Genomic DNA, 8,774 nt, shown 5'->3' on the forward strand with positions numbered 1-8,774 from the left:
TTTTCTTTTTTTTTTCTTTTTTTTTTTACGGCAGAAATACCTTTTTGAGCAGTTTTTACCTCGAAACGCATACAACTGTCAAAGTAGGCACACAATATACCACTGTAAGTGCGGGCGTTCCCCACGTGCTAAAATAAAAACAGAATACAGCACAACTAATCGAACTAATATCCTAGGGCTGTATTTATGAACGATTCATTTCGCATTTCATTTTTTCACTTTATACCGTAGGTCCGCGCCGACGTTTATTTGCGGAAGTAGCGTCAGGAACATGCTCGCTAGCTGTTTGCCTGACATCTCCTGAACGATGAACCATTGAAAGACCGTTCGTACCACGTCCCGTTTAGAATACAAGCCCTGAATATCGTTCGTTGTGTCTGCATGACATTCGAATGTGGCTCTCTGCCGCCGTTTACAACAGGAGCACTAGCTTTTCTTCCCATCCTGTGCGACATACCTATCCCAGTTCACAAAACTATCCAATTAATAGTTTTGTGTTCGGCGCATGATGGCCTTATACGCCTATGTGCAAAAAAAAAAACAAAAAAAAATCAACACAACACAGCACAAAATCAACACAAAAATCAACATAATACTATATTTCCAAATTAAACCAAGGAACCTTTGCGATCCTGTGGTTCCGTTCTTTTTGCATTGCTATTGGATGAAGTCTGTTACGTAAACGTCAGGTGTGCAGGCAGATGCGCTCCTTTTTATCCTGTTTCTTTTTAAGCATCAACATACGAAAGTAATAAGAGAGCGTGAAATTACAGAGCATGAACCGAAGTTGGGACGACATTCTACTTAAGTTCAATGTATGGTGCAGCTCTATTACCGCCGAAGTTGTTTTTTGATGCAGCAGTTCGTGATAAAGACGTGAAATCAAACGAACAAAAAAGAAGGAAAAATCAAAGAGTAGCCAGACTTGTGAGCGAGTGAGTGTGTGTGTACGCGCATTATATTATACATCCGGATAGCGCAAATTTCGAAAGAAATACGACCAGATTAAACGACACCATGTCGAGGCGCGGCTAATAAAAGAGCGCCGCATGGTTTTGTGAATGGGAAACTTGAATCGCACTGAAATTGGCTTTGTCTTTATCGCGTGGTTGCTGAAATCACACTACGAGGAGTATTTCATTTCGCCGAGAGCTACGTGATGTTTGTGATTGCATTAGGTCGCGTGTCTTATCCAATCTAAGAGAGCCGTAAACATGCATTTTTGCGCTTTGTGTTTGTGATAGATATTTCATGTATTGGTGTATTCGGGATGACATTCAATAAATGATTACGTTTTTGTGGTTTACTTCAATAATCTGTCTGACAACTCAGTCCAGCCTCTCAAAAACTTATCAGTTGCTGTTTCTTTTTCAAGCGTGAGCTGCATCTCTTGAGATTTAAGGGCGTCTCCTAGCTGGGACAAGCAGTGAGACAAAAGATGAAGCGCCACTCTTCAGAGAGGGCACTCCAGCGCTTGAGGTGCGGTTGGTTTTTCGAAGCTTAGCACAGAAAACAGATGTGAAAACACTCGCCGGCCAAAACAGCGGTGCGGGCGGGAAGTTTAGATATCTTACGGCAAGTGTAGCGGAGCTGACGAATGGGGGCGCTGCTGCACATGCGCGAAACGCTCAGGAGGCCAACTGGTTTACGGCGCTCCGCGCTCCGCGCTCGCCCGCTCAGTTCTCCCTAACACGATATACTTGCTGTTAGACTGAAATGGACAGAAATGTTAAACAGTATACGCTAGAAATCCAAATAATGACATTATTTAGCAGTTTTATTAGCGCGCGTGTTCGCTGGCGCAAAACTTGAGAATCGGAAACGTGGGGCAGGAACGGATCTGGGGGAAGAGGGGAAGGTGGTGGATCGCCTGATGTGTTTATGTACGTCATAGCATCCGCTTGAATTGAGTGGATCGCGAGCATGGCCGCGAATCTAGTGTATGCGCACAGGACATGGCTACTTTGAACAGAGCAAATGTATGGACTGTGTTATTTGGAATGTGGGTCGAACGGCCTTAAGCTGTTTAAGGGCAGTGAGAGAGTATGTGTAAAGATGAACTGCATTGGATGTAGGAACTGGCGGAAGGGAATAAATAGCATTGTAAATGGCTTGAAGTTCCAGTGCCAGAGGGGTGCGCGTACCCACGGTATATGTCACGTGAGTGTTCAGATGCGGATGAGAGGGACTATACACAGAAGTAACTCCTCGCTCTGCAGTATGTGATGCATCGGTATATAATATGCACCCTTCAGGCAGATATGCGGATGATACCGACGGGGAAGCAGTGGGGCGATTGTCCGTGAGCTGGCAGTACGACCATGGAGATAGTGTCTTTAAACGATGGAGTTGTAAAGACTGTTTGCGAGCTCTGTTTGCCATCCGCTGATCAAAGAGTCCACTGAGCGTATTTAGCTGGGCGTACTCCTGAAGTACTGGAATGGGTGTTAGACCTGGGAGACATGTTATTGCACGCATAGCCTTACGATTGATGGCCTCAAGGGAGTCCCACTGTCTGCAGGTGAGACGTTGAAACTGTGCCTGGTAGATTATACGCGGCTGGAGGACAGAGCCAACAAGCTGGCGGGCCGTGTGAGCACGCGCGCCGCCAGAGCGCATATAGCTATGCGACGAATCAGACCTAGAATAGCGTGAGCGGACTTACGGATGGCTGTAGCCACGGGGTGCCAGTCCCATGAAGAAGAAGACCAAGAATGCGTACGGTTTGTGCCTGAGGAATCGCGGTATTATCTATCATAAAATTTATAGTGAGAGCTTTCCGTAAGCCAGCTTTATTTCCAATGCAAATGAAACAGGATTTTGTATGCGAAAGAGTTAGACCCAAAGGAGGGAGGCGAAATGTCAATACATCTAGCGCATGCTGGAAGGCCGCCTGATGGACAGTTGTATCTAGGTGACAGCACCATAACGTTATATCATCGGCATACGCAAGTACGCGTGTAGAGGGGATGGTCTCTAGGGCTCGAACAAGTGGAATGAAGGCCCTATAACATAATGTAGAGGCGAGAACGGAGCCCTGGGGCACTCCTCTGTTTGAGGGGAAGTGACCAAAGGGCTTTCCATGGACATGCACACTGAACGTTCTATTTGTTAGAAAGGCGTGAATGGAGAGGAGAAACGTGTGAGGGAGACCAAGAGTTTGTAGGGAGGCAAGAAAGGCTGAGTGAAAGATGTTGTCATATGCCTTTGTTATATCTGTAGCGATCATGGTTCTAACAAGATGACTGTGCGGAGAGCAAGTAGCAAGGCCGTCCTCCGTTCCTATTTGCTGGCGGAAGCCGATTGGGAATTCTGGATAACAATCATGGGATTCCAACCACCACAATAAGCGAGTGGCGAGAATATTTTCGTAAAGCTTGCAGATTGGTGGCGTCAGGGAAATCGCACGAAGGGCCGAGAGAGATACTGGAGGATGACCTGACTTCGGTATTGGAACAACAATAAAATGCTTCCACTCATACGGCATGACACCAGAATGCCACACGTCATTGAATGCATCAAGCAGGGCCTGCAAAGCAGTCCCTTCCAAGTTGCGGAATAAGGAGTTAGGTGTGCCGTCGTCACCCGGGAGCAGAGTTAGATTTGAGGCGTTCAATGGAGGCCAGCAGCTCTGCCATGGTTAGGTCAGAAGTAATCTCATCGGGGGGTTCGGTAACCAGTAAGCAAGGTGGAGAAGTCGAGGTGGAATCATAGTGTGGAAAAAACTGTCTGGCCACCTGTTTTGCAAATGTGTCCTCATCCACATTCAACGCTAGGCGAATGCTCTCTGTGTAATCAGAAACTTGAGAAGAGCGCTCCATGGCGTGAAACACTCGCCAAAGTTGTCGATTACCCTGCTTGGAGGACAGACGCTCACACCATGCAGCCCAACGTTGCCTTTCTAAACGCTTTTTATACCGCCTCGCATGTGCGGTAGCCCGGTGAAGAGCGGGGATAGCCGATGGGTCATCGGGGTAACGAGCAGCATAATGATCCGCCTGGCGAGGCAGAGCCCAAAGATTCAGGAGGTGGATGTCCGGGTTTGGCTCGTCTTCATTATTGCAATGGTGGTAATCGTGTGGGACGCAAGAACAGCAGAGAGAGTAGACAGTGCTGATGATGGGGTGAATTCAGGTAAGCGATTGTCTGCGCGTACAGAGTCCCATGATGTTATTCGTACGCTACGGCGTATTTTACATATGCGCGAAGGAGTGGGAGAGGTAAAGATAGGACTGTTATCATTACCCCAGGTATCTGGTTCAACAGCCCAACGGGGGCTACCAGGGCCTAACCACGAAGTCAAATCAGGTGAATAAGGCCCACCTCGTGGATGGGTAGATGTATGCAGGTGGTTTAAAAAATGTAAATAATTATCTGAAAAGCTGCCCTGGATGTGAGCACCCCTGAGAGAATCCGATGGGTAACCCCACGAGGTGTGTACGCCGTTGAAGTCTCCACCGACTAGAATAGGGATACCCGAGTAGGTAGAACGCAGAAAACAAACCCATCCAATATTAGGAGATGCGGAACCAGGAGGGTCATAAAAGGAAACTAGAATAAGTGGTGTGCGTACAGGCTTAACTAGGAGTGCTGCAACCTCTTGGCGTGTGTTACACCACCGTGAAAGGTCGATCGGTGTGTGGAGAACTGAACTGTAAATATAAATTGCAGATTTACCTGGGCTGAGGGAAGAGGTGATACCACGGCGATCAGGAATGGAAGGTGAATGGTAAGCGCAGAATCCTGAAAGGCGAGGAAGTGAGTTATGCTCTTGAAGTAGGAAGGCCCACGCCTTTAGCTTTTTATCGCGAAGACGGATGTTCACTTCAGAGGTCTTATTCGCAAAGCCTCGACAATTCCACTGCACCACTAGAGATAGTGCATTATCCATTACGAGGCCTAACAGCTTCTACGATGAGGGAGGTCACCTGCTCCATAAGGGCTAATATTTTATCCCCGATACTATCGGGGTAGTCACGGTTAACGGGTTGTCTGCACGTGATTGGGGTTTGATGCTTATTGGAGGTGGTTCATCTGAAATATTATCACGAGGTGTTAGACTTCTTCGAGAGGGGTGAGAGCGACGCTGTTATCGGAGCTAGGTGAGTTCTTCTAGACGTTGGCGAGCCTCTGCAATGGCATTGTCTAAAACAGCGTCTTCATCTGCGGCATCCACATGTGATTGGGGCACTGGCCGTTTTGGTATACCATTTGATCCACGAGGGTGAGTCGCTTGTGCGTATGAACGATGCTGAGAAGACGTATGGTGAGCAGGTGGGTCAAGTAAATGAAGTACAGGAGAGTCAGTTTCGTCCCATGTAAGAGCAGCGAAGCGATTAACTGTAGGAATATCTGTTTTTCCAGGCGGCTTGCGCGACGGCCTCGTTCGCTTCTTCTCTGGACAAGCGGGGGAGCGCATGTCATGGTCCGCCGATTTGCATAGGGCACAAAGCGCTGTTGGTTCATTCATGTCGGCCACAGCTACCGGATTAGGGCAGGTATTTTGCATGTGCCCTTCTTTATGGCAGTGATAACAAAATATACGACGAGGTCGGAAGGGCTTTGGTTTGATAATCGCACCATAATCGCATTCCCCCTTTCTCAACTTATGCCTTGTGGCAAACTTTTCAAAAAAAAATTATATAGTAACTATAATTAACTTAGTATCTCCAATATAGTAAGCCTATAAGTAACTCAACTCGTCTGTAGGATGCCTTGGTCGTCTGTGGGGTTGTAGAGACTGTCGGTGGATCACATATGGGAATGTACGAATTCACCAGGCAGGGCTAAAAATATAACAAAAGACACCTGGGAAACCCTTCTGCGAAGTTCAGACCGAAGAGCCCAACAAGAAATTGTTCGACTGACCGAATATGCTGCCGGGGTACAAGAAGTACCGGTCTACAACCAAGGCGAGTGTAAAAACTTCGGGGTCCAACTCTCGAGGCACAGGATAGTCACTCTGTTGGAGAAATAAAAGTTATCTCGCTCTCTCCCTATCTCTTGCAGAGGCTGGGCTCACGTGTGCGCGAAACGCTATCGCGCCATTCCCTAAACGGCGGAGCTTGTGCGTCCCTTAATTTTTATTTCTTTATTTTTATTTTACATTATTTTATTTATTTTAAATGTCATTTTTTGTTACCTTTATTTTATCAGTGTTTCTTTTGCAACAATCATTAATTGCCATCGTTATTATTCATTTATTATTATTAAATACCATCATCCTAATAGACATTTTTTACATAGCCTACTAGCACTTGCCAATAGAGGCGAAAAGCTATGCGCCCGCGTGCTGTGCGATGTCAGTACACGTTAAAGAACCCCACATTAACGAACCCCAGTGTTGTATCCCGCACAAGTTTCGGTTTCGCTTCCAAACACCAGTGCTATCATCAGCAGTACATCTCTCTTTCTTCTCTCGAGCTCACACTCTCTCACGTAAATAAACAGTCTACCTATAATGCGTCTACCCTGAGCTGCGGTCCCCAGCTGCGGTCTGCGCCTGTTCGTTCCCTCCGTCCGAATACCGGACACCACAGAATGGCGACGATGATGTTCTTTAACGTGCGCTGACGTCGGGCAGCACGTGGGCGCGGTTCTTTAACGTGCGCTGACATCGCGTGTGTTGTTGTGCTACAGGCTCTGTAGCTGAGCCACCTCCGCTGCCTCGCGCGGACAGAAGAGAAAATAGACAAGAAAGAAAAAAGAAGAAGAGGGAGAGAGAGGCGTGCGCCGCAACAACAGCCGTCGTCCGCCACCACCGAAGCGGTATCGGGTGCAATGACGGCGTACAACAGATAAAAATCAGTGGCTGGCTAGCCCCCGCCGCAAGCGGCGTTGACCTATCGTCCCAGCCCCGTAGGGCCAGGAACTGCCCTGTCCAATCCGCGCTGACATAGCAATGCAAGCGGGTACCTTGCTTTTCGCTTCATTGAAAGTGGGCCAAAATTGCGGAGCTCTCCATTACGGCGTCTCTCGTAGCCTAAGTCGCTTTGGGACGTTAAACCACATAAACCAACCAACCATTAGTAATTGGTTTGCAAGACAGGAAAGGCTAAGTATGTGTTATGCTTTCTCTATCGACACCTTAACAGCAACGTAAGGGAAAATAGATATAAATTTTACAGGAAAGGAAAGGAGCAGTGGGCTTCTTCGATTACCTACGTCTGGCAGCCCGCAGGCTGCCCGTGGGTCACCCAAACACGGAGTCAGCCGTTCGTTTTTTTCTCGGTTCGCTCCAGCCACTTAGGTTAAATTTTTTTTCTCGGGTCGCTCCAGCCACTTAGGGTACTCCCATGATGGCGCTGGGACATGTAGGTCACCGCCGCTTGCGGCGGGGGCTAGCCTGCCACAAATTTTTTATATGTTGTAGGCCGTCATTGCACCCGCCACCGTTTCGGTGGTGGACGACGGCTGTTGTTGCGGTGCGCGTCTTTCTCTCCCTCTTCCTTTCTTTTCTTCTCTATTTTCTCTTCTGTCTGCACGAGGCAGCGGAGGTGGCTCAGCTACAGAGCCAGTAGCAGGCCCGTGCATTTTCTTTTCCTTTTTCCTACAACCACAACAACAACAGCCACTTAGGTTGCTGCCAGAACGCGTTCGCCCGTGCTCTCGTGGTATAGTTTCGTTTTCGCTCGTTCGGTCCTATTCTGTCCTGCGAGCGAGTGTCACTGCACGGATGGCATTGCATCAACACTACCTATAAAATTCGTGCCGCGCGTAAGTGCGCGGAGCATCGTTTGGGCCTGCCACCGAATTTTTATCTGTTGTAGGCCGCCATTGCCCTCCGTCACCTCTTTCGTGGTGGATGACGGCTGTTGCGGCGCACATCTTTCTCTTCCTCTTCTTTTTCTTTCTTCTCTACTTTCTCTCTTCTGCCCGCACGAGCAAAGCCGCCTAGACTAGTCTAGGTGGCTTTGGCACGAGGCAGCGGAGGTGGCTCAGCTACAGAGCCAGCAGCAGGTCCGTGCATTTTCTTTTCCTGCTTCCTACAGCCACAACAACAACAACAACAACGCATTCATTTTTGAAGCCATAGCTTCACTACGCCATGCAGGTCACGGCGATGGGGGGATTGGGGGGTGGCTGCTCCTGGCCCTACGGAGCTAGGACTGGTAGGCCACCGCAGCTTGCGGTGGGGATTAGCATGTCACCGGAGTTGTATCTGTTGTAGGCCATCATATCACCCGCCACCACTTCGGTGGTGGATGGACGACGGGTGTTGCGACGCGCGCCTTTCTCTCCCTCTTCTTTTAGTGCGTAGCTTTTGGCGCCCGAAAGAGGAGCCGTAGTGGAGGGCTACGGAGTAATTTCGACCACCTAGGGATCTTTAACGTGCGCTGACATCGCACGTTAAAGACCCCCAGGTGGTCGAAATTACTCCGTAGCCCTCCACTACGGCTCCTCTTTCTCTCTTTCCACTTTCACTCCCACCTTCCTCCCTTCCCCAACGGCGCGGTTGAGGTGTGCATAGAAAACAAGTGAGACAGTTGCCGCGCCTTTCCCTTCCTATAAGCAAATCAGTTCGCCCGTTCCTGCGTTTCGCGTCGTCGTCGCCGTTATTTATTTTTTTTTTGCGCGCCGGGGCGCGGTGCTCACCGCGCAGGCGCGCCCGACGCGTAGGAGGGTGTATATGGAGTCGGGCCCCGCGCGCTCCTACCGCCACCGTTCGCCGCTGCGTGTACCCTCCCCTCCCTGGTGGTGGTACAAACTTTATTTATGAGTCGACAAGGTGAAGCACTTGGTCTGGGCCGACTCTTGATCTCGGCAGGTGGCCG

Source organism: Amblyomma maculatum, chromosome 3 (assembly GCF_055883805.1).
Source record: "Amblyomma maculatum isolate TAMU_Amacu chromosome 3, ASM5588380v1, whole genome shotgun sequence".
NCBI lineage: Eukaryota > Metazoa > Arthropoda > Arachnida > Ixodida > Ixodidae > Amblyomma > Amblyomma maculatum.